General features: G+C 35.5%; 1 long non-coding RNA gene across 1 annotated transcript in view; it reads left to right on the plus strand.

Moving 5' to 3' along the window:
• The window catches only part of LOC125255454, a 97360-nt gene extending 76168 nt beyond the window's left edge, over positions 1-21192 (plus strand). The window contains exons 2-4 of the long non-coding RNA XR_007181905.1: positions 14659-14732; positions 17481-17591; positions 20171-21192. This is a non-coding gene — a long non-coding RNA (uncharacterized LOC125255454). The remainder of the gene's footprint in view (positions 1-14658; positions 14733-17480; positions 17592-20170) is intronic.
• Positions 21193-26469: the final 5277 nt, after the last annotated feature.

Below are 26469 nucleotides of genomic sequence, written 5' to 3' on the forward strand. Positions count from 1 at the left end.
GACCGATTTTATGACATATATTTAAGATGAAACTTACCAAAGCTCTGAAACAATCTGTGCATTTACATGCACCCTCATAATGTGATTATAATAGGATTTCGGCAATATTGCAATTAAACTTTACCTCGTGTAAACGCAATACTTCGATCAAACGAATGCGATTAAGCTTATAATCGTTGTAAGCATAATTGCATAAAACTAGGTGGCGTACGCCTATTTTAATCGCAATAAACAGGCATGTAAACACCTTAATCGCATTGTTACTGCTCTGACCAAAGTGTGCATGTGCTCGAACATAGACAGATGCCGTATGTTGTTCACACAACTTTATAAATTAACTTCTCTCCGCCAAATCTCTTAACTCTGTCAACACAAATCGCTGTGCAGTTTCCGCTCCGTATCTTCATCCGGACAATGGCCAGTAACATGCATACTGTATGCCTATCTGAGTGTGGTATAACCATACTTATTAGCGAATAATCAGAGTAATAAAAATTGCATGTAATTTGGAAGTGTTGCATATGTATGCAATCACATGTGCAATCATATGTGTGACGTGTTGTAAACATCTTACTGCCATTAAGACTTTACTCTGATTATGAGAAATAATCACACTATTAGTGCACATGTAAACATAGCCAGTGTTTTGTCTAAATGTGCTCATTGTTTCAGGGATGCATCAATATGAAAATTTTGGCCGATACCGATAACCGATAATTCTTTGTACTCGAAAGCCGATAACCGATATATTGGCCGATAAATCAAAATACTAATTTTTATATAATTTTTGAGAGCCTGATTACAAAAACAAATGTCTCACCATTAAAAGTCATGTCCCAAGCATTTCAACATAAATCAAACATATACAGTACAATATCCTAGTTTGAACCAGTGTATGTTTTAAAATAAATTATGGCCAACATTCTTTCTTTATCAAAACAGACAAACATAAAAAACAAACAAAATCTATTGCCTTACAAATAAATAAAATAATGCAGAATGTTTTTGTTTTGTGTAGATGTCGTTTGCCTACCTTTTCAGGGGTCTCAGTCTGTTTATATTATATTATATTATATTAATTATAAAGGATCAGAAACTACTTCAGATGGAAGACCACCTTCTTTGTCTCTGTCCACTTTTGTTTGATTCTAGCAATTCAAATGGGGTATTGCAGTGTGTGTGTATGTGGGAATGTGTTTATGTGTTTGAGGTCGCAAAGATAGTCTGAGGCAATTTATTCCACATACTCTTTTTTTTGTCTCTGAAAGGTATTTGAGTATAAACGAATATTTGTTTATGTGAGTCTGTGTGTGTGTGTTAATTCACGTTTGTATGTGTTTTTGTACTTCTCACCCTGTCTGTTTGTTATGGCGGTCAGAACGAGAGAACCGTCTTAAACAGGCAGTTGGGAGGCGGAAGACAGACCTTGTGGTCGGGGTTGAATTATTGACATAGTCCTGGCCAGACCTTACCCATGTGTCTCCAACAAATCCCTGGGCCTGGAATTTGACCCACTCATTTACATGCATACTGAGAATAGGCTTTATCCCGGTCCAGTAAAGCACGCACACACACTGTACTCATGTGGAGCCTCTGGCTTTGGGGTTTGGAAAAAAAGAGAGAGTGGGATCATGTAAAAGATTCAGCTCTTTTTAGATCGGTTTGCATAATCATGTGCAACTTTCAGTTTTGGCCTTGATTGTGTATCAAAACATTCCATGCTTTAGGATTTAGGTTAAAGGTTACTGTGTAGTGGAGCAGATGAGTCCTTCAGATTTGAACCTATGCTGTACATGGCTATGTCAGGTTATTTTCACAATGCACATTGTTTAAAAGCAGCTTTACAGAAAATCATGATGTTAATATCTTATTACCTAGATATATCTATTATATAGAGAGCTGTGCGATGATATAGTTTACATTTTACATTGATATAAACAATCATGCAGCCGAGATTTGCTAGTGTATATGGTTTTTAAAAAAAACATAATGGAGATATAATTAATTTTGAAGTGTTAACAATGAGATTATGTGGTTTTTATACTCAATTAACACTGCTTTTGTCATTTTTTACAAGATAATAAAAAAAGTAATTCGGTTTAACCAAAATTTAGGTTTTACTGAATCACACTTTTGGTTATACTGAATGATGATATTTTCAAACAGTGCTAACAGGCTGATATCTAGCTAACAAAAGGACATTTTATATTTAGTACAAGATTTTAAAATATTACATCATTTTCCATGTTTTGTAGCGGTTGTACCGAATGACCTGATGTTTCGGGACATGCATATGAGCGAGTGAAAACATTAATTTTTTTTTTTTTTTTTTAAATATTTAAAAGAGAGTTAGTTACTTTGCTTCATGACCATGTGGTCCTTTGCAGGTGTCTGAATGATGTCACATCCTGTCACATGATATTGACCACATGACTGGTTCCTTTATATTGGTTACTCCAAATTACATCAATTAAATTAATTTTTCCAGACATTCTTTCTCATAACAAAGCAACGACTTCTACACATAATTTTATGCCATTTTGATGTTTAATTTAATTAACAAATGATGTTATAAAATCATGCCATAAAAAAAAAAAAAAAAAAAAAATATATATATATATATATATATATATATATATATATATATATATATATATATATATATATATATATATATATATATACATTTATTACATTTTAAGATATTTTAATCACAAATGAAATGGCTGTATTGGTCTTTGGACGGTTAAACCGAATGACCTTCAAAATCTTTAAAATACCTTTATATGTAGCAAAATATAATTAAAATCTTTTGAATTCAATAAAAGTGATCTAGTTGTACTCCCTTACATACTTTGCATGTCATATCTTTGTTTTTTATTATTATTAAGGCTTTGGACAAAAAAAAAAAAGACCTGTCACTTCATTGACCCGTATACTGTATCGCTTTACATACTGTATGTATGCATAAAAAGTTGGATGTACTGTAGCCTATATACAACTTTAAATGCATAACCGGGCGATAATAGCGATCAAGCATTTGAAGTTTGCTATGCACTTCACGTGATCGTATACGTATGCATGTAAAGTTGGACATACGCATGTATTCAACTTTATATGAAGAGCTTGGAAGATATTGGTCGGTTAGCAGGATTGATGTTTCCCCAGAGAAGCGTTTCAGCAGCATATTTATCTTCATTCCCCCTTCCCCACATCGCTTGGAAAGGGCCCTGTTATCAGATCTACTCAATATCTTCAACACTGCTTTTAATTTGCAGTATCATTAGGCTTTTAAATTCATTGATTCCTGATTCAAGTCTCTTCTGTTTGGAGCCAATGGAAATAAATAAACAATTTAATGAACTTTTAATGAAAAGTCTTGAATGCCTCAGCCCCACTCTGCCTAATATCCGAAACATCATGGCACCAGATTTTTATAATTTGAAAATTGGATTAAAACAGGGCTGGAAAGGAAAAGTAATCAAGGACTCTTTTTTTGCTTCATTTTACACACTTCAGGGAATTACAGGCTTATAATGAATTGATATTCATCTATGTTGTGTGTGAGTGAGAGAAAGTTGGCATGTGCAATATTTGTAGTGGCTCCGCATTCTCAAATAAATAAAAGTCATTTAACACGCACAAAATAGAGTTTATTCTATTCCAAACTATTCCGACAACATGTTTTGCTAAATATACTTAAATATGAATTTATGTCAGACTGACTAGCAGTTATGTATTTATGTGGTTTGTGTGTGTGTGTGTATCTGTGCACGTGCATTTGGAAAACATATGCGGTTGGCCTGCAAGGTCTGTTCCCAGAAGCAAGAGATAATTCCCCTGTGACAGATGTTTCCAGATGTGTGGAATAGTTACTAATTGCAAAAGACTCCCACAGAGCTGGTTCTAACCCCCACCTCCTCCACTTTCCATGCAAGCCTCTAACATTAAAACCTGATCAGGGATAAACTCTCGCTAACACTCCGCACTGAAGATCTCTCCATGTGCACACATGCACAGTGGGCTCATTTTACCAATTACACGATCTTTCAGATGTCTTTTACTAAGCTGAGAGGATGGCAAAAAGATGCTCGATCTGTTCCAAACCCTGGTGAGGCATCATAGATATGCTCTCGATGCGAGATCGGCTTCGAAAGGTTGGAAAATTAGTTCACATGTATGCTTTGCGGAGAAGCCAGTCTCAGAATGCATTGCGCAGTTTTCAGCCGTAAAATACCAACGACTTTTATTCCATTACACACAAATTATGATTACAATGGCAGATTATTGATTAATAAAGACTTATTTTCCTTGCACAATTCCAAGTTATGAGCTCAAAACACTTAGTGCATGATTTGTAAACTAATACATTTTGACATTTGCATCACATAATCGGCTCCATATGTGTGTCTTTTCTGATGTAGTAAACTTGCTCGGCAGCTCACCTGATACAGCATTGTGAAGCGCTCGGGTATGAGTCCCGTGAAACCCCCATAAAAGATATCAAAGACTTGTAGAAGCAGCTAAAATGACATGGTTGCTTTAGCAAATGTGTTTTAATCTAAGGTTTGCTTTTGTTAATGCTGTTGGGTAGGTTTAGTGTAGAGGGTGTGTTATTTTCAAATGCAATACAGCATTAATCTTTTCGTGCTGCTCAATGGACATTTCAATTCCGAACTGCTGTGATATGTACTGTACAACAACCAATGTAATAAAACGTTGCCAGTTTCACACTCCTCATCTGTTTTGGATAAAACTGAGCACACTTTTAACACCATTCACTGGACACTTCACTTTTAAAGTGTTGCGAAACATGCAAGAAGAAACATAATATTTTGCAGAAATGTTGCTACAGGCACAAAAGCGTTGGTTGGATATTTAGGGTGGAATTAATTGTAAACAATTTCTACAGATAGTTCTTCTGGCCAGGAAGCATTAGCTCATACAGAGGGCTTCCTCCTCATTAGGATGCTGTTTGGCACGTGATTGTTACTGTGATTGCATGCCCTCCACCTGTCATCTTAAATATCAGCAGCTCCTATCTGAGAGCTGAGGAAATGAAGATTTCTACAAGATGTAAGCCATGCAGATAGTACATGCTGCAGACAAAGGGTTTTGGGGAATATCTAACTAAAAGTATAGTTGCTCACTGAATAGCACAACAGTAGCTCCACTGTTTTCGGAGCAATGTTGTCTTTCCAGTAACAAGTTACTTTTTAATTTCAATTTATCTAAAACTGTAAAGTTTGATGTAGGTGCTGCTGAAGTGGAGACAAACTAATTTTGAGGAAAAGGCATTTAAAGATACGTACTGCAATTGAAAACCTTCCGATGCAAATAGATCAAGATCATCATGTGTATTTTGGATGTTTTCTTTTCACTAGTCTGATATGTTACGGAAATAAAATAGCCCAAAACCTCAAAACTGACCAGTGCGTGTAAAAGCAATGTAGTGTGTTGGCTTAAAAATGCTTTTTCAAACTCTGAACATAACATAAAACATGACAAAAAGCAGGTGCGATTCTAGGATTTCAATATTTTATTGTTTGTATACTAGGGTAGGCATGAACAATACAGTAGGTTCTATACTACCAACCAAGTCAATCCCTGAATATTGAATTAATTTCTAATCATTTTAAATAACAAGCTAATATCCATTCATTTTCATTAAAATATAGACAGACTTTATATTACTGTTATTGTCTAGATTGGCAATATGTGGGTAAAATATATAGTTTATTTATTTATTTGTTAAAAAAAAAAAAAAAAAAAACTAATATAATACTAATTTAAAAATATGCCATGCTTTAGTGGAGGATTTCTGTCACCTGGTGGAAAACAAACACTTTTAACATGAAAATTACATGAAATTACCGATATAACCAGTAGATGGCTGCAGAGGACCATTCTTTAGGTCATTTACCATTTCCACTCCCTTATATAGTTCTTTTCACATGTTTTGCTTTTGGGTTTATTATAAAACATTACCATTATAGCAAACTTTATTGCACCGATGAATGAAGTATAATGCTGTGTTCACACCAAACGCGAATAGAGCGTCTGGCGCGAATTATTTCAATGTTAAGTCAATGTAAAGACGCGTTTACGCGCGTCTGGAGGTCTCGCGGCGCGAATGAGGCGTTTAGCGCGGCGCGGAAGACGCGAATTGCGAATTGAGCATTACGCGCAAATGGTGCTTTTTGTGCATTTACGCGTATGACGCGAATTCGCGTCTGACGCCCGAGTTGAAAAATTTGAACTTTGGCGTAAATTCGCGCCGCGTTAACCAATCAGGAGCCTGCTTGCTGCTGTGGCGGCAGGCCCGCCCGGAGTCACTCATTCAAAATGGAGGAATGACTGATATTATCAGTGAGCAGTCACCCAGAGATTTATGACACAAGTTCATACTTCTATAGAGACAGGAATAAAAAGGACCTCGCTTGGAAGAGTGTCGGTGAGGAGATTGGGCAACCTGGTAAGTTGTAAATACACATTTCACTTTTGAGTCACGTACAGGTTTATCGACCCGTGAATACAAAGCGGTAGCTCTCTCGATGAACGCACGATCAACATCAGCCATCTTGCAAACAGACAACCGCCTAGCACTTGCCCCTCCCACAACAAGCGGATTTCGCCTCGGACGCGCATCAATTTCGCTTCAAACGCTTGTTTTTTATGCGCGTCTATTTCGCTCTAGACGCGCGAATGCATTCAAAATGTTCAAGCGGCAAACTAGACGCGGTAGACGCGAATTTGACGCTCTATTCGCGTTTGGTGTGAACACAGCATTACAAAAGTCACAAAGTCTCATGCCGTTCAGATGAATTTCATAAAATAAATAAGTCCAGATTTTAAAGCGTCTTGAATTGCTTCCGTATCACATTATGTAAACTGGATTTATTACAAAGAACTGCACAGATGCAAATATCATAATCTATCAATAAATGCACACACGTTGTCGCTGGATTGAAGAACACGCTGAATAACGCAGACTAAAATACAGGGAGGAGCCGAAGCCTGTTGCCGGTTTCATATGAGTTTTAAAGGAGACTGAGGTGATCATGAATTAGTGTATATATTACAGAGTTAATAGCAAATATTTAAGGGAACTGGGTGGAAATTTAGGTGGGCTAAATCCCTCCTAAAATGGGCCTATTGACGCCCCTGCTTTGGAGTGTTAAGTATCAGTTGAGAAAGAGCTAATAGGCAGCAGACCACAAAAGTTACTTACATTCATCTTCATGCATACAAAAATATATTGCGATGTGAATCAACACAGCAGCATTTCCCCCCTCAAAGCAATCTTACCTATACAATACCCATTATTCTTTCAAGTGTTAACAACCTTCTCTCCCAAATCCTTTTTTGAAGTTTCACCAGGCCCCCAGAGTGCTACGTGCCTACGGCTTCTCAGGAGGGTTAACAGACTCTCCTGCTGCCTGCCAGCTCGATCTGCGTTGGCCAGCGTCCGTCCACGGCTCCTACAGTAACAGCCTGCTGGGCATGAGGCTTGATCTTAGGCCAAGGTCTGCCTTTAATCACGGCGCACAAGACCAACACAATGCTCAGGAGCCTCGCTTGATTTCTTGCGTTCTGGGATGATCCAGTCTGGTGCCGTGCCATCAGGACGGACTATCTTTTAGTGGACTCTTGGGTTGTTTTCTCCTACGTACTGTATGGCCTGTATTTAAAGGGGACCTTTTATGCCCTTTTTCAAAGTTTTGAGTTTGTTTTTGAGCTCTACTAGAACTGGTTTACATTCTTGAATGTTGATTATTTTCCTCATATTCTCCATTGTTGCAGCTCCTCTCTTCCCAGGCTGTCAGTAACGCTCTGTTTCTATGAAGCCCCTCCTTCTGAAAAGCACACTGTGCTCTGATTGGTCGGCTGGACCAGTGTGTTGTCAAGCGTTTTAGGCGTGTTTGGGAAAAGTCCCGCCCCTTACCATAACCGTCAGTTTCAACACACTACTAACTAACTCAACCAGGCCCCGCCCCTTTATTCTGCATTTGAATTATTTAAATGAGGAATGTTGTGACGTGTTCATTCCTGGAAGAAACCTCAAGACTACAATGGAGGCTTTTCATGGATTTCAGAGAATAATTTGTGCTTTGTAACCTTTTTCATGCTCAAACAGGAATATTACACACTAAAGAAAGATGAACATGTAAAATAGCATCACATTAGACACACAAATTGTGTTCATTTCCTTTTGTATTCCATAAGCGTGCAGCACTACGAGATCTCGCTGTAGCAGATAGCATTAGCGCACACCATTTCTTGACTGATCCATATCAATTCATTATGTGATTCCAATCAACCACAACCATCTGGGACTATAAATGTTCTCAATGTTCTGTGCTAGAGACCCATCACACGCTACGTTTTAAAAGGGTCATGAAACAAGGCTTTTTTTTTAGATGTGTTGCACGTGATGAGTGGTACATTTTCCCAATTTTTGGGGGAAAATATCCTCCTCCTGGGCTGAAATCAAGATGTGAGTGGATGTTTGATTTACGCTAGATTCAAAGAAATTTTCTCTGTTTTCAGGAACACTGGAAATAAGTTTGTGATATATATAATAAAAAAGCATAATATAATATAATACAATGTAATATAATAAAATGCAATCTGTATGCATACATTAGCTATAGCTGCTTTATGATGCTCACATTATATTGGTTGTTTATAAAAGCTTGTTTAAATGATTAATTGTTAAAGTACTGAATTCACTGCATGCACCCTAATATCCCAACATCCTGCTGTTCTACACACCCTGATCCCAAGATGCAGCCCATCCGCAGTTGTTCCAAATACTTTAAGAATGTCTGTTTGTGGAAGAGCATTTTAATAAAGTTGGAAAATGGAAACTAATCGAACGCACGCCCTCATCAGCTCATGGTGCAAGTTGAGTTGCATCAATATTGCATCATATCAGATAAACATTAGTAAAAGGACAGTGAGAAGATGAGGTTTCAATGAGAATATGTTTTAGGGGCCTTCAGAGTGTGTTTCATTTTAGTTTAAATATTTTTATGTAAATTTATGTTGATGTGTGTGTGTGTGTGTGTGTGTGTGTGTGTGTGTGTGTATATATATATATATATATATATATATATATATATATATATATATATATATATATATATATATATATATATATATATATATATATATATATATATATATATAATAGCTTTTTTATTTTGCAATAGGCTACTAAATTAATGTGTACAAAAAGTGCTAATAAAATGAATAAAATTATAACTTTATTTTATTTTTAGTAAAATAAACTTTAATACTAATATGTACTTGAATGGCGATATGATTTGGTCTGAATATCAGTAAAAGACTTCATCAGGTTTTTCTCTTTCTAAGAGCTTACTAGACCATTGCATTTGCCCAAGAGTTTTGAGAGCTCTAATTGTTTCAAAATTGCTTTTCTAAGAAAATTCTGACATCGTTTTGAGGACAAGTGGGAAAGATGATGCCAAATCTCCTGATAAAATTCCACTGGGTGTCCATCTGGTTCTGGTGATTTGATGTTTGCTGTGAGGATGAACAGGGGTTTTCAATCTGGTGTCTATGGAAAGTTTGAAAGAAAAAACAAAAGACATATTTTTAGGGCTGATAAAATTAACGTGTTTAACAGTAATTTATGTGTTTACTGAGCTAGATATTCTTAATGATTCATTCTGTTTTCTAAAGGCTGAAATCAAGAGTTTAAATTGTTATAAATTACTTTATTCTATTGACGGCACCTTTTTAACCCTCTGGAGTCTGAGGCTGATTTGGGGCCTGGAGAAGTTTTGACATGCCCTGACATTTGTGCTTTTTTCAGTTGTTCATAAACATATAAATGACAAAAGTGTCATTACACTGTATTCAGCACAAACTAGGCTACAATAATATGTGAGGAACATGTATGTACATGTTTGTATTTTTGAAGGAATAATGTTTATGCGTGGTTATTGAAAAAACAAAAACTTAAGTCACTGAAATAAGGCCAAAAAAAGTATATTAAATCTGTGTTCACAAGACTTTTGGGTATTGCAGGTTGTAGACTAGAGTTTTTGCTTCAGAATTATGTAAAAATTATGCTGCCTACTCCATATAAAACAATATATTGATTTAGTTTTTGTAAGACACTTTTTGTCAAGAAACACAGTATGCGTGGGGCGTGAATCTGCATGAATAATGGGCCATTTACACCTGAGAAGACAAAAGAATCACATAGTAATGATCTGAAATGACTTGCATATTAATGAGGCCTTTCAGTCAGGTAGGCTGTGAAAAAAACCCTCTGTAATAATGTCTCAGCTCATCATAAACAGCAATACTGTGAAATATTATTACAATTTAAAATAATGGTATTCTATGATATTCTTTCAAATATAATGTGTTTCTGTGGTGCAAAGTGTCTGAACAATTATGTTACCTCTATGGCATTTCATAGGCTTTTAGCTTAAAAGCATGCACATTTGGAGAAATATTGATGGATTCTTATATATTTATGTCAATTTTCTATACTGAGAAATAATATTTATTGTCATCACTATGAGTGCTGGATACTGTGTTTTTAATTCATACTTGCAGCCGGAGGGCGCTCTTTACACTTTTAGTCCACAAATTCATAATATAAAGAAGAAAAGGAACTAGGAACTAACGGCATGTCTTCTAGAGATCGCTAACCATGGCTTTAACATCCAAATAAACACTTTTCAAGACAATAAATACACGATTGAGACGATGAATGCATGTATTGCCTCTGTTTATTGAATTTGCGTCTGAATAGCGCTGGCTCCGTGGGCGTGGCCGCATTAGCGGATAATGAGCTGAATCACGGACTTCTGACATGGCTCTCTTTTCATACAGATTACATAAACACAGAATGTTTGTTTTCGATTTGACTTGCACGATTTAAAACCTGACATTTCAACATTTCTTTAGACGTAAGTGTCTTTTTTTTGTCATTAGTATTCATAAGTTACAGTTCATTTTCTGAGAACTATCAGATTGGACTTCGTTCAGAGGGAGAGGAGAGATCACGCATCATGTTAGTTTTCTTTATTTTACAAAAAGCACAACATTGTGTTTTTACTCTGAGTGTACACAAATAAAAGAAGATATTCTATAGTTTCAATTGATATATTACTTATGTCTCTACGACAAGAAATGACGGAGTATTTTAAGTCTGTTTTGCTGCAATGTGAAAAAAAACCCTGCAAAACGCGCCGGCGCGTTTTCAGACCTCAGAGAGTTAACAGTAAGAAATTAAAACAAATTTGCACAAAACAAAATTATATCTCTGTATATTTAGGCTGAATGGTGATGTACTATATGTAGGGATGCAGAGGGGTGTAAAATTTCCAGTAAATTTCTGGAAACTTTCCAGGATTTTTGGAAAGTTTCTGGAAATTTTTGCATCCCTAACTATATATAATCTCTGTATTTTGTATGAAGTGCATTAAATGTTCAGTTTTAATTGAAGCTTACGAAGTGATTTATTTCAGGGAGGGCAAAACACTTTTCAGGCATCAAAGCAGCAACAAAGTTTAACACTCTTCATACTGCGGTTTATGGTGCTGTTGCAAAAGGGGGAAGGGATTTGAAGTGCTTTCACTTTTGGATGCAACCTGTTTATGGCATTCTCTACAGATTAAATGGTTTTGCTGCTCATTTGATCTTTTGAATAGGAATAATCTACAAATAATTGAACTAAGGCTGCAAATAAATAAAAACAGACTACATTAACTCGGTCTGAGGAACACATTTACTCATATGAGCATAATAATTTTATTACATTTGCAAGAGGATCATCAAATTTGGGGGTTCTTGACATTAAAAAGTCATCATTTTTAATAGTTCTCAGTTGTTTGTTAGAGTTTTCAGTCATCAGGAAGGCTTCTTCTGTCATTGATATGCAGTTGGGCGAGCGGTTCGCGAGTGTGTGCCAGTTTTTAGTTCAAATTGTTTTTGTCTTGAAAAAGAGAATTCTGTTTTTTGTTAATAATTCATCATGTTTTGTTATGAACTCCCATTTTCTTTGACAGTCAGAAGGCTTCTGAGACGCTAGGAGGCTTCCAATCATGTTTGTCTTTTTCATTGTCTTATTCTTACTTACTCTATAAAAAAGCAATGATTCTTTTCTCCCTCTGATAATAACTACTTTTGCTGTTTCCCTTATGAGTCATGAGGTGAGTCATTAGTTTCCAGGAATACTGTCCATTCTTACAGAAGATAGTTATTAAAATTACTGCAATTTATCAATGAGGCATTAAACACCATCTGCTAGTGGGGCGTGAAGGTGATTCGGCTGAACGCAGTGCGCTCCGGGATGATTACACTGACAATCATTGGTCATTCTGAGTTTTGTGGAATTATTAGAGATAAAGTATCTGTTTTTGATTACTATATGATTACTGTTATATGATTACTGTGTGTAGTATGAGAATGATTTATTTGTTTATGCTATATTAGATGAGATGTTATCTGATGCATCAGAATTGTGTTTTTGTTGTGATTAGCGGCACGTTTCAGAATGTGATATTGCTTCACAGTTTAATAAACAAGAACTGTTCATATTGAGCAACTTATGTTTCATGCCAAACTTATTAGTATATTTGTCTCAGCCAACAAAAATAAGCCAGAGCATTAAACTATCCATTATTTGACATACGCAACCATTGAAAAGGTTGGAATATTAATGTTCATGGAAGTAGTCTCTTCTGGTCATTAATACTGCATTTAATTTTTGTGAAAACATATTAAAATTTAAAATAAGTGTTTTCTATGTGAATGTATTGTAAACTGTAATTTATTCCTGTGATCAAAGCTGAATTTTCAGCATCATTACTCCAGTCTTCAGTGTCACATGATCCTTCAGAAATCATTCTGATATGATGATTTGATGCTCAAGAAACATTTATGATTATTAGCAGTGTTGAAAACCGTTGTGCTGCTTATGGAAACCATGATTTTACAGGATTCTTTGATGAATAGAAAGATCAAAAGAACAGCATTTATTTGAAATGGAAATCATTTGTAACATTACACATGTTTGCAATTTTAGATGCACAAATTCATAAATGATTTTTTAAAGCGTCCAAACTTTTTTGGTATTTGCAGTCCTTATATCAGGGTGCGAATTATTCTTTTACGCGTATTTTGCAGTGTTGAGCATTATAACCAATCACACACATTTCTGTTGAGATTAGGAATGCAACGTCCAATCAGATGCGTGAGGGTTGCACGCGCTCACTGACGAATAAATCTGAACTTACGCGTATTCTCTCTTATCATCATAAACAACAAAAATGCAGAAAAGATGCATGTAAGACATTCATTTTGGAGACAGTTTCAGAGATTATATCAGGAGTTTTTGCAAAAGTGCATAACTCACATTAAACTGAACTCATGGACCGCTTCGCTTTCTAAATGTAATGGCTATATTCCTAGAAATCATTAACACCCCTGGAAGCCATTGTGTAATTCGCACACTGAACTGAACATCTCCTTGTGTAATATTGTTTTTATAATGTATTATCAAGTTCATTGAGGTGTTTTTATCCTATTGTCTATGAAATGCACTAGTTTTTCTTGCTATGGAAAGCAACATTTCACCCTCTGCAGATCTTCTGCTGTATGTTCACACTGGTTTGGTGTTTGGATGCTGTCCATGGGTGAACTTCAGCTAGAATGCTTCTACAAAATGATAGTACTGATAGTCTAAGAGCAACAGTGTTTTATAATGATTCAGGTAAGTATTCTTCATTAAGCTAAGAAAGTAAACAGCCAATTCCATCTAAAAAAGCTTTGCTAGGATGAGTCCGATGTGAGAGCGGCCTCTGTTTGGAGCGATTAGAGGAAAGAGATATTTATCAGTGATAATTGACATGTCGCAGGGACTCGGGGAGTGGAGGGCTGGTTCTGCTTGGCTTCAGAATCATACTGGATCTGTTATTTGTTTTTCCATCTGTTCGGAATAAAAGAGGGAGGCTCTGTTGTCTCTGAGACAGCTGTGATGTCAGAGCTGGAGAAAGATTGGACGGGTTTGGAGGATTGTAGGGGTAAGACATGACTTATGTTTTTGTATTAGGGTGGCAGTAGTAGTAAAGCGCTGAGCGACTGGGTTGGGATTGGAGTAGGGAGACAAAAAATCTTGCTGTGAAAACCTGTAATAAGTTTCACATAGTGAATATTTTCAATATTCACCAATCCAGAGTTTGGGATCAGTAAGATTTTCTTTCTTCAAAATCTTCAAATCAACATATTAGAATGATTTCTGAAGGATCATGTGACATTGAAGACTGGAGTAATGATGCTGAAAATTCAGCTTTGATCACAGGAATAAATTACATTTTAACATATATTGATATAGAAAACAGTTATTTTAAATTGTAATAATATATCACAATTTTACTGCATTTTTTGATCAAATATATGCAGCCTTGGTGAGCAGAAGAGACTTCTTTCAAAACTTTAAAAATTAAAAAGATCAGATTTTATGACTTGCCTTATGAGATTAGAAATGATAACCAAACCAGATATTTTTGCAGTGTGAACAAAGACTGAACACCATGAATTAGGATTTAATAGACATTTTAATTTTTGACACAGTGTCTCAAATCTGACTGGACCTCTTCTGTTTTGTTTCAGATGCATCATCAGCCCAAATATGATGGGACGCTCCGTCATGCTGTCATCTGTTCAGATGGAGTGACATTTGTCTGGTAAAAATCATGTTTTCCATCTAACTCTAGCTCTCCCTCATGAACACATACGCTGGTCTCACAGGACGCTCTGGATAGCGTTATCGAGGATCTGTACAGTAAATAAAATCTGTGTAGATTTACAAAGCCTGAATTTATCGCTCAAGTGCTCTCGATCTCACTTAGGAGAGCAGAGGATCCAGGACTATAAAGTCCATCCAGCCGTGAACCCGAGGGAAAGAATGCAGCAGACTCTAATGTTATCAGCCTCTGTCTGACATTCACAGCACTGATCCTGCCTCTTGATTTATACCTTCATTTTATACCAAAACATCTTGTTCTGGACTGGGACGCTATGATCACTGACTATTGGATAAACATAAAATCCAATTTAATTTCCATAAATATGATTTCATTCACCTGTTCTGACGTATTTACTGCATTGTCTGAAAAGAGAAAAAAAATCATGCTTTGGTTAATCTAAATTATGACATAAATTGAAATCATGTCTTAGCATGTCATAATTTCGACTTTTAAGTCAACAGTTTTACTTTGTCATGATTATATCTTAAAACGTCAAAATTATGAGAAAGTTGAAATTATGACATACTATGTCATAATTATGAGATAAAAAGCCAAAATTAAGATAGAAAGTTTAAATTATGAGTCATAATTATTACATACTAAGTCATAATTTTTACTTTTTACATCATAATTAAAGTCATAATTATGAGATAAAAAGCCAAAATTAAGATAAAAAAGTTGAAGTTGAAATTGACATACTAAGTCATGACATGCTAATTTAGATAAAAAGTTGAAATTATGAGTCATAATTATTACATACTAAGTCATCGTTTTTATGTCATAATTATATCTTACAATGTAGAAATTATGATAAAGTTGGAATTATGACATACTAAGTTATAATTATGAGATAAAAAGCCAAAATTAAGATAAAAATTAAATTAAATTAAATTATGACATTTAAATTATGAGTCATAATTATAACATACTAAGTCATTATCTTTTACTTTTTATGTCATAATTATGTCTTAGAATGTCAAAATTATGAGAAAGTTGAAATTGACACTAAATTATAATTTTGAGATAAAAAAAGTTGAAATTGAGATAAAAAGTGGAAATTGACGTCATAATTGACAATACCAAATAGTCAAAATTATGAGAAAGTTGAAATTGACATACTAAGTCATAATTATGAGATAAAAAGCCAAAATTAAGATAAAAAGTTTAAATTATGACATGTTTAAATTATGAGTCATAATTATACTAAGTCATTATCTTTTACTTTTTATGTCATAATTATGTCTTAGAATGTCAAAATTATGAAAAAGTTGAAATTGACACTAAATTATAATTATGAGATAAAAAAAGTTGAAATTGAGATAAAAAGTCGAAATTGACATCATAATTGACAAACCAAATAGTCAAAATTATGAGAAAGTTGAAATTGACATACTAAGTCATAATTATGAGATAAAAAGCCAAAATTAAGATAAAAAGTTTAAATTATGACATAAGTTTAAATTATGAGTCATAATTATAACATACTAAGTCATTATTTTTTACTTTTTACGTCATAATTATGTCTTAGAATGTCAAAATTATGAGAAAGTTGGAATTATGACATATTAAGTCATAATTATGAGTCATAATTTTCACTTTTTTGTCATAATTGTCTCAAAAACTCAAATTGAAATTATGATACTAATAATTATGAGATAAAAATCCAAAATTTAGATAAAAAGTTGAAATTGATATACTAAGTCATGACATAGTAATTTAGATAAAAAGTTGAAATTATGAGTCATAATTATTTCATACTAAGTCATCATTTTTACTTTTTATGTCATAATTATGTCTTACAATGTAGAAATTATGAGAAAGTTGGAATTATGACATACTAAGTCATAATTATGAGATAAAAAGCCAAAATTAAGATAAAAAGTTTAAATTATGACATGTTTAAATTATGAGTCAAGATTATAACATATTAAGTCATTATTTTTTACTTTGTACATCATAATTATGTCTTAGAATGTCAAAATTATGAGAAAGTTGAAATTGACACTAAATCATAATTATGAGATAAAAAAGTTCAAATTGAGATAAAAAGTGGAAATTGACATCATAATTAACATACCAAATAGTCAAAATTATGAGAAAGTTGAAAATGACATACTAAGTCATAATTATGAGATAAAAAGCCAAAATCAAGATAAAAAGTTGAAATTGACATACTGTCATAATTATGACATACTAGTCGTAATTTTCACTTTTTTTTGTCATAATTATGTCTCAAAAACTCAAAATTATGACAAAGTTGAAATTATGACACTAATAATTATGAGAGAAAAATCCAAAATTTAGATAAAAAGTTGAAATTGATATACTAAGTCATGACATACTAATTTAGATAAAAAGTTGAAATTATGACGTTTAAATTATGACATTAAGTCATAATTATTACATAAGTCATCATTTTTACTTTTTATGTCACAAATTATATCTTAGAATGTCAAAATTATGAGATAACTTCAAATTGAGATAAAAAGTGGAAATTGACAAAATTATGACATACGGAATAGGTGAAATTATGAGAAAGTTGAAACTGACATACTAAGTCATAATTATGACATACTAAATAATTATAAGATAAAAGTCAAGTCGAAATTATGACTTTCTGTTTCTGTTCTGACTTTTTATGTTCTTATGATTTTTCCCTTATGTGGTGGAAATGGGCTTCCATAGAAATCACACATGAAAATCACCTAAGTTTTGTGCCGGTCATTCGTGTTGGTGTGGACGAGCCTCAAAAGCCCAAAGTAACTTCAGTCCACAAGTTTCAGAACAGAGGTCAAGGTAACACTTTATTTTAGGGTCTTTTAATTAGTTGCTTATTATCATGCATATTACTAGAATATTGGCTGTTTATTAGTACTTATTAAGCACATATTAATGCCATTATTCTGCATGACCTTATTCTACATTCTTAATCCTTCCCAATACCTAAACTTAACAACTACCTTACTAACTATTAATAAGCAGTAATTAGGAGTTTATTGAGGGAAAAGTCGTAGTTAATATTGAATATGTGTTCCCTATACTAAAGTGTTACAGAGGTCAACAATATCAGATGGCACACAATTGATCAAAACACAATTACAAAAGATTTTACTTTACCAGTTTTCTACTTTTCAAAGCACAATAGTTTTTAACCCCAAAAATATTGTTCCCAGTTATTTTGAACTGAACCAAAATGCAATAGCAATCCATGAACAAATCATTCTTTGGAGTTGATTCTTTTGAATGAATCTATTTTACTGGTTCACAAATCACTGAATCATCTGATCGCAGCTGTTACCAATTAATTCAGTGATTCATTCAGAGCAAGTTTCATGTTAACATTAAAACTGAGTTGGTCATATCTGACTCAAAATGAGCCACTAAGCTCAAATGTGTCTTGACTCTTAATAATTGATAATAGTGTCAGACTGATCTACAACCTATTTCCAGTCACACAGATAGGATGAGGAGTTTAAATAAAGACACAAAACGTTACTTTAGACGTCTCACAGTAATTAAACTTTGTGTCAAACTTAGCTGACCCCAGTAGACTGTCAAGTTTAACAAATAAATGGCCGAAGACTTGTTCTGCCATCTGTTTGTGGAAGTGTCCGAGCTGTTTTAGTGGAGATGGAGGGATGAGATTGACCTGATTAATTGGTTGAGAACCTTCTTGTCCACAGTGAAGAAGGAGGTCAGCATGACTTTTCATAGTTCCACTGATCTTTTCAGTAGAGCTTATGTGAAAATCAAGAAGAAAAGAAGCAGTTCTGACAGATCGGAGTGCTCGTCTCCATCCTGATGCGCTAATGCCGTCTTTCATCTCCGCGGTCGCTGCCATCTCGCCAGTTACGGTCGCATCGCCATGGCAATGTACAGAAAACAAACGACTAGCCGTGATGTCATAGTTGGACAGCTTTATTTGCACCCACAGAGTGGAAGATGAGGACTGTGGGAGTGCAGGATTCTGGCAGGTCAGCAGCGCTGTGCAGTAACTCTAGAGGAGGATGCTACTGTATCCTATTGTTTCTCTGTGCTACCTGCAGTCAATGCGCTTTAAAAGGTTACAGTTAGCATGACAAAAGAAATCCGACTGGAACAAGCCCTGCTCTTCAGAGCATGAGAGAGCTGCAGTGTGAATCTCATCGAGTCAGCCCGCTTCTGAGATCTTCTGAGAGATCTGTGGCTGATTCTTCAACTCTACAAACTCTGTCCTGACATCCATCTATCTATCTATCTATCTATCTATCTATCTATCTATCTATCTATCTATCTATCTATCTATCTATCTATCTATCTATCTATCTATCTATCTATCTATCTATCTATCTATCTATCTATCTATCCATCGTTCTGTCTATCATCTATCTATCATTCTATCTGTCTATCTATCTATCTATCTATCTATCTATCTATCTATCTATCTGTCCATCTCTATCTATCTCTCTATCTCTCTATCTCTCTATCTATCTATCTATCTATCTATCTATCTATCTATCTATCTATCTATCTATCTATCTATCTATCTATCTATCTATCTGTCGTTCTATCTATCTATCTGTCGTTCTATCTATCTATCTATCTATCTATCTATCTATCTATCTATCTATCTATCTATCTATCTATCGTTCTGTCATTCTATCTATCTATCTATCTATCTATCTATCTATCATTCTATCTGTCCATCTCTATCTATCTCTCTATCTATCGTTCTATCTATCTATCTATCTATCTATCTATCTATCTATCTATCTATCTATCTTCTATCTATCTATCTATCTATCTATCTATCATTCTGTCATTCTATCTATCTATCTTTCTATCTGTCCATCTCTATCTATCTCTCTATCTCTCTATCTATCGTTCTGTCTATCTATCTATCTATCTATCTATCTATCTATCTATCTATCTATCTATCTATCTATCTATCTATCTATCTATCTATCTATCTATCTATCTATCCAATGTTTATATACAAAATAATTAGATACTAACATTGTATATTAAATAAGTAATTAAAAAAATTAATAGTAGGTCAATGTCTAATGGGCTTCTTTGGTACTTTTATAATATCTCTTTTTGCAACTTACATATACGTGTAAATATGTTTGTATGTATATGTACAGTATGTTAAATTTGTATGGACTACTTTTATGACACATTTATATATCCTATATTTCTGCTAGTTTTAATTAAGATCAAGACGTTGAAGAAACATCTGCTTACAGAAAGCACATTGGCAAAAACATTTCAGATAAGATTTATTTTAGGAAACCCAACCACAGTTTCACAACAACAAACACACATTCACACAGTCTAAATATAGCATGCAGATTTTCCTTTACAGTTTTCCTCTGCTTTTCTCTGCATTGCAGGTAGCGAAATGCAACACGGGTTTCATCCATCACGTGAAGCAGCGTGGAAGACGGTCTCATCGCTCATCATCCACCTGTCCTGCTGCATCAAACACATAACACGTCTATGTTACCAGTATTTGTGGAACAAACACCTCTGCCATGCTAACACCCCTGGTGTTCATTATCCCACGGAGATCTTTTTCATTCAATGCAACACTTTGGAGACTGTCAAAGCGCTCAGCTCGTGAGAGATTTACTCGTCTGGAGAGCGTACGGCTGTCCTCGGCCTCCCAGCTATTGTCAGCAGCGGTTTGGAAGCGCTTGAACATCTGTATGTGCCTCCAGTTGTTTGTAATAGTGATGGTGTAAGGAGAGACACCCTTTTCTCTTTCTGACCCCCCTTCCTTCTCAAATCCCACATCAGTCCATCTGGTTTATGTTTGTTTGGCTAAGTCTGGACCGTAGCTGCTTTTCAAACTCTTGCTGCTGGCTGTTTTGGGGGCCAGATGGCTTTATCGCTGTGCTCAAAGTGTCCTTCACGGGTCGTCTGTGATGAGGAAGCCCTTCCCTATACGTTGATCCTCGGAGATTAGTGACTAGTGGTGAAGCATTGGTCATTTATGCTCTACAACCGTCTTAAAGAAAGATACAGCGACAGCCAGCCCGAACTCAGCCGTGGAGGGCTTGTTTGGGGCCAAATCTACTAACGTCAGGCCTCTATTCTTTTACATCTACACTGACTTTATAAATACGTGAGTCAGATGTTGGCGAGAACACTTCAGAAACGGCCTCCTGTATCAGACGTTGAAATAAACAACAAAGCAGTGATGGCTTTATAGCACCGTGTAAATGTATATTTGTATCTTCTTGTAAGGTTTTATGGTGAACTGTCATTGCAAACAGGGCTGAAATGTTTGTAGGTTGCTTTGTAATATACAAAACCATCATTTGTGGCTTTGCATCTGATTAAATTTATTTTTACTAACCGTAATGTTTGAGATTCTTGGTTGATGAAGCAATAAATCAAATCGCTTCCATCATTTTTTCAATGTGGGTCATCATTATGCTCAATTGTCATTTTGGAGGTTGACATCATCCCACAAACTACTGACAGACAACGAGAAATGATAGTAAAACAGTTTTCGTGCAATTATTCGTATAACATTTTCCGGTCACATGGGTTTGTATGTTTAGTTAAGGGAAAGCTTGGGATGTTTACATCAAAACAAGAGATGACAATGTTTGCTAATATACCATTTTTCATTCGCAATACATGTAGTATTGCTTCATTCCAATAGATTGTTACATCACATTAAGATCTACAGCATTTCTATGTAAATTAGGCTCATTTATACGTGCCGTTCTCAAAACGATGCCCTATATTCTTGCTGCAGTCAGCGCTATTTGTGCTTTTACCACCCATAGAATTTAATTTAAGAGAGATGTTGTGATGATTGTGTTCTGCATTGATATTTTAAACATGTTTGCAGCGTTTCCTGATTTGCATTATTCCCTTCAAGTGCTAAAATAAGGCAGACGGCATATGCAAATAAATGTCTCTCTTCTGCATCATAGAGAGAAACTATAGTCTGTGCCTTTCACAGCAGAAACTTTTCAGACACATATTCCAGACGCATATTTTTATGCAAATTTTGGGATATCACATAAAAAAGCAAACAAAAAAAACATGGAAATGCCAAGATGCACAAAAAAAAAAAAAAAAAATTGCATAAAAATGTGCTTTAAAACATAGGCCAGTGTTATTTAGGTGTCATTGAGACATAGTAGATTTTATTAATATTTTGAATGAGTTTTTATCTTTCTGTTTTGTTTTTAGTTTTAGTTAACTATAATAAAACTGATTGTGGTGAATAATATTTGTATTCTATAAGAAAACATGCATAAACAATAATAGAAACACATTCACTGAATAAATTCCTGCAACAAAAAAAATGACTTTGCCTCGACAGGTCATGTGATTGGATAACCGGACTAACCAGTGGACCAATCTCATTGTGTTCAGAAGCAGGTCAGCATTTGTTAATGCATTTTATTTGCATGCAAGTAATTTATTATTTAGGGGAAAAAAATAGTCAGAGTCTTCCCTGCTTGCACTTATACTTTGCGGCACATTCCCAGAAAGTGAAGATGTTGTTCTCTTGAAACACATAGGATTGAAACGGTGCTTTAATCACAGCTGTTTTATGTGATATTTTCCGATTTGCAACTTTAGAAACAGCTACTGAAATGCTTCCCTTAAAGGGTTAGTTCACCCAATGGTGAACCATTGAAATTTCGAAACACTTATGACGTAACAAAGCCTCGTTTACCGAAATCACGTGACTTTGGCAGTTTGATACACACTCCGAACCACTGATTCAAAACAAAAGATTTGTAAAGCTTCGAAGCTTCATGAAGCAGTGTTTTGAAATTGCCCATCACTAGAAATTGTTGAATAAAGTTGTTATTTTGTTTTGTTTTTGCTCACAAAAAGTATTCTCGCTGCTTCATAACATTAAGGTTCATGTAGTCACATGAACTGTTTTAAAGGCCCGCTGAAGTGTTTTGGAACGCACAGCATTATTCAATGTGTTGACGTGAAACAGGAAGAGAGGGCGATATAGTGCTTTTTTAAAATAGCCAATAGCGTTTCGTTTATATCACAGCTCGTGAGAGCTGTTAAACTCAGTAAAACATCTGTTTCCTTTTAATATCTAACCGTTTATCCTCCTAATTTCCTCTATATCACTTTAAAATACAGCATTCTGTGCTAGAATTTAAATGGGTCCGATACCTTTCGTGGTCTGAGCCGACTCGCGGATACGATCCGCTCTGGGCCAGAGCAGACTGTGTTTGCGCTGCAGCAGTTCATGTTATACTAACATTCGCATCAATGGAAAGCATATTTACACTGTCTGAATCATTCCCAATTCTGTATATAATGCACTATGTGCCATTCACCATGTAGAAACTAGTAAATATGTGAACAAATGATCGATTTCAGCTGCAGCTTCAGTGTCTGTTCATAGTGTAGGAGGGGGCAGGACTTCAGATTCTAGAGAACATTTGATTGGACAGAAGATTTGATGAGAAGATGAAGTGTGATGTGATGTCATGAAAATCCGTGATGCATTTTAGCGGAAGTGAGAGACTTAAATGCGAATTTTGTCATTGTTTTGGAACACACCAGCTTATTCATAACATTAAGGCTAACATATTTATTCTAAAAGCAACTAAAAAACTTAAATTTTGATTTCAGGGGGACTTTAAATATGTCTTTAGTAGCTTTCTGGTCATCTGAAAGTGTTAATTATCTTGCTGGCAATAGAGGTCTCACTGAGCCATCGGATTTTATCAAAAATATCTTAATTTGTGTTCTGAAGATCAACAAAGGTCTTACGGGTGTGGAATGAACGACATGAGGGTGACAAGACAGAGCAGGTTACTTATGATATTAAACAAAGTTCCAGCTTTCAAATTGTGTAATTTTAAGAAAGTCGAACAATAAAAACCGTTTTGTGGCTCTTTAATGTGTCGTGACAGATCGCTGTAGTGCTTCAGCTCAAGCGGCTCGTGAAACGGTCATCTCTTTAATAGTTAAAGGTCCCGTTTTTCGTGGTTTTTTGAAGCTTTGATTGTGCTTATAGTGTGCAATATAACATGCGTTCATGTTTCGCGTGTAAAAAAACCACAGTATTTTTCACATAATTTACTTATCTGTATACCGCTGTTTCCACTGTCATAAAAACGGGCTGATGACTTCCTTGTTCTATGAAGTCCCTCCTTCAGAAATACGTAACGAGTTCTGATTGTGCCAGCGGTTCCTGTGTTGTGATTCGACAGCAGCTTAGCGCATCTTGCCCAGAAAGGTCACGCCTCTTACCATAACGTGTGCTGCACATAGTTTTACATGTGGATTATTGTGGTGCCGAATGAACACAAAAGACAATAATTCCAGAGAGACTGAACTCTTTAATCTCCACAAGCAGCGACAGAAAATGTACAACGTTAGCACTCACTCAGAAGAGTACCTCATACGGAAAACAGCCATATACATAAACATAGTCCCCTCTTGTGGCCATTATGTGCACTGCAGTCCAACATTAACTATTGCAGTAAGGATACCACAATTATAATTTTCGGGAACCGAGTTAAACATAAATTGTAACCATTGATCTCTAAGTACAGCGTCCCTGGGAAGGCCAAACAAAGGTGATTGGACTACGGGATGAAAATAACAGCGTTTCGACGACATGGCGACAAATACACTCTACAAACACAACTCTTGCTCTTCTCCGTGGGAGCGCAACAAGACCACGCCCCCTTTTTTGTGTATTCCTGTGGGCGGAGGTTAGTCAAAAAACTGTTTTAGTGACGTCATTAAAGAAGGAAGTAGAGGGATGTAGTCCAAACTGGCCGTTCGATGTAGGCGACTTCTGTTAAATAAAATATCTCGCTTGGCATTGAACTTTGAGCTTTAAAATTTTACAGATTTTATTTATACTCTAACAACAACATTACACACTAACTAAAGTTTGAAACATGGGATCATGAAGAACGGGACCTTTAATTTGTAGCATCAAATAAACATGAATGAACATCAGAAGGAATGTTGTTTAAAACGCTGAAAGACACACCATTTTTCAAGTTCAAGTCCACCGAGGTTAATCTTCTAACTCCTGACTGCTTTGTCGGATAAAATTTGGCGTTATGATTGGTTAGATCGTTTGTCAATCAAACTCCCGGCGAAGGGTCAATTAATGACAGAATTTTCATTTTTGGGTGAACTAACACTTTAATATTGCATTGTGCATTCAGAGACTCCTTTAGCATCCACAGATCAAGATCACAATTACTCAGGAGGTTTAAAGGGCCAGTGTCTGATATTTGTGGAGGTTAAGCGGAGTTTGATGACATCTTTAAAGCTAGCGCTTTTAGCATGTCCTCTAATTTAGCCTGCAGTTTCTCACACTTCTCTCCTCAGGACTCAATTCAGGCCAGATCGGCCTTTGAATGGAGATAGGCAACAAAAGGTGACATCATTCCAGTAGGATCTCATTGCACGCATGCACAAACACACACACACACACACACACACACACACACGCCCCCTACGCGGGGCCCCCGGAACAATGACATCATAGCCTCCCCTTCACTCGCTCTTTCTGAGATGCTGGGTTGCCCCGAACAACTCCACTGGATTTCACTGTCATGTTTGTGTGTTTGTGAAAGAGGAAAAGAGACAACAACAGATGGCTGTTAAAGGGACAGTACACCCAAAAATCATCATTCTGTCATCATTTACAAATATGACTTTTATATATTTATATATATTTTTTTTTAATGTGCAATCATAGTTCAAAATGTGCAATCATATCATAGTTTGCAATGTGTAAACTATGAAAGTTAAACAAATAAATGACAGAATGATCATTTTCAGATGAACTGTCCCTTTAAGCTCGTGCAGATGAAAGCATGTTTATGCCGGAAGAATGTGAACCAAACCAAAATGGAGCAAAATTTTAGTACCAACCCCAAATTTGACTTATTTATACTTAAAGCGGCCATTTTTCCAGTTGAAAACACACCAAGTATGCACTCGCTGTGAACATGTGAATTAGTAAATCAAATGCGCGCCCCTCTTCATCTGCATACGGCCAACTCCCCATGACTCTCTTCACTAATTCCATGCCTGTACTCTCCTCCCACGATGCATTGTGCTGCCGTGATGTCAGTGTCGGCCGGCTGTCCCTCAGAACTTCATCAAAGAGAGACGGGTGAAAGGATAGGGCTGGGAGGTGTGGAGAGGAATATAAATTTGCTGTGGAAATGGGATAGAGAGAGTGCAGTTTTCCCGGCCTGAAACCCTCCAGGGTTCGAAATGAACTAAACAAATTTGTTTATTAGATTTTTCCACCTCTTTTCCTCCAAAATGGCATTCTTTCTCTTTCTTTTTCTTTTGTGGAGCGATGGGACTTGATTATCTTCCTTCCCCCTCACTGTGTTTTGGAAAAAGTCTTCTGTAATTAGTGCTCGGCTGAATTAATTACGGAAATGGGGATGCGAAGGATGAGAGAAAAGATTTTGGGGGGTGGGGTTGAAGCGATTGTATCGCCACTGTTTCAGATCCCAGTGTTCCCACTAATTAATCTTTTCATTCACATGACGGGAATCAGCAGCCCGGATCGTATTTGCTTGAATCTCAGTCTGAGCTCCATGTCCAAAAAAAACACGCTTGGGTTTCCATTTTCTTCCGTACTATGATTCCTGATGTTTGGATTCGATCACTTTCTCTTTCTAGACACTTTACATATTCA

This window comes from Megalobrama amblycephala, linkage group LG20 (genome assembly GCF_018812025.1).
Source record: "Megalobrama amblycephala isolate DHTTF-2021 linkage group LG20, ASM1881202v1, whole genome shotgun sequence".
NCBI classification, from domain to species: domain Eukaryota; kingdom Metazoa; phylum Chordata; class Actinopteri; order Cypriniformes; family Xenocyprididae; genus Megalobrama; species Megalobrama amblycephala.